The 1,526-nt window shown below is 43.3% G+C and overlaps 1 non-coding gene across 1 annotated transcript; it reads right to left on the bottom strand.

Moving 5' to 3' along the window:
- Positions 1-761: 761 nt before the first annotated feature.
- On the bottom strand, positions 762-868 carry LOC113001800 (small nucleolar RNA R71). The gene has a single exon (XR_003267286.1). It is a non-coding gene; the product is annotated as a small nucleolar RNA R71 (small nucleolar RNA).
- Between the last annotated feature and the right edge of the window lie 658 nt (positions 869-1,526).

Below are 1,526 nucleotides of genomic sequence, written 5' to 3'. Positions count from 1 at the left end.
TTTTGTCTGAAATTTTTTGTGCTATCTTCTCATCATTTTATAAGGTTGCTCACAAAATTTCAAGTCATTTGGATATCATTTGAGGGTAGCTGTAGTTCAAACCTACACCTTTATTTACATGACAAGGCAACTAGTTGTGTGCATGCTGAATGTAGTGTATGACTAGAGGCAATCCATCTGACTTACAACCCTTTGATCCTGAGATAGATAGGACATTTCATAGATTAGTTAGGCATCATTTTATACCTTTTGATCATTCTGAGCATTCCATAACTGGTGAATCTGTGCATTCTGTTATTGGTGATTTTGAACATCCTGATCTTGAGCATTATAATTTTGAGCATTCTGATTCTGAGCATTCTGATTTTGCACATTCTGAGAACATGGCACAACCTCCACCTCGTGAGAGGACTCTAAGGGAAATGGCTGCACCTGATTTCACCTATGAAAGCTTGTGCATCCAATACCCTGATGAGGATGTCCCATATGTTCTTAAAACTGGACTGATTCATTTGCTTCCAAAGTTTCATGGCCTTGTAGGTGAAGACCCGCACAAACATTTGAAAGAATTTCACATTGTCTGCTGCACCATGAAACCCCCAGATGTCCAAGAGGATCACATATTTCTGAAGGCTTTTCCTCATTCATTAGAGGGAGTGGCAAAGGACTGGCTGTATTACCTTGCTCCAAGGTCCATCACGAGCTGGGATGACCTTAAGAGAGTATTCTTAGAAAAAAATTTCCCTGCTTCCAGGACCACAGCCATCAGGAAGGATATCTCAGGTATTAGACAACTCAGTGGAGAGAGCCTGTATGAGTACTGGGAGAGATTTAAGAAACTATGTGCCAGTTGCCCCCACCATCAGATTTCAGAACAGCTTCTTCTCCAATATTTTTATGAAGGACTCAGTAATATGGAGAGATGTATGATAGATGCTGCCAGTGGTGGAACCCTTGGAGACATGACTCCTGCTGAAGCCAGAAATTTAATTGAGAAGATGGCTTCCAACTCCCAGCAGTTTAGCGCCAGAAATGATGCCATAGTCATTAGAGGAGTGCATGAGGTAGCTACAAACCCATCTGCATCATCTGAAACTAAGAAGCTTGAAGGCAAACTAGATGCATTGGTTAACTTGGTAACCCAGCTGGCCTTGAATCAGAAATCTGTACCTGTTGCAAGGGTTTATGGTTTGTGCTCCTCTGCTGACCACCATACAGACCTTTGCCCTTCCATGCAGCAACCTGGAGAAATTGAGCAGCCTGAAGCTTATGCTGCAAATATTTACAATAGACCTCCTCAACCTCAGCAGCAAAATCAACCACAGCCGAACAATTATGACCTCTCCAGCAACAGATACAACCCTGGATGGAGGAATCACCCTAACCTCAGATGGTCCAGCCCTCAGCAACAACAACAGCAGCCTGCTCCTTCCTTCCAAAATGCTGTTGGCCTAAGCAGACCATACATTCCTCCACCAATCCAAGAACAACAACAACCCCAGAAACAGCCAACAGTTGAGGCCCCT

Source organism: Glycine max, chromosome 5, assembly GCF_000004515.6.
Source record: "Glycine max cultivar Williams 82 chromosome 5, Glycine_max_v4.0, whole genome shotgun sequence".
NCBI lineage: Eukaryota > Viridiplantae > Streptophyta > Magnoliopsida > Fabales > Fabaceae > Glycine > Glycine max.
Note: the sequence above shows the minus strand (reverse complement) of the source record. Positions and strands in the feature narration are given on the sequence as shown.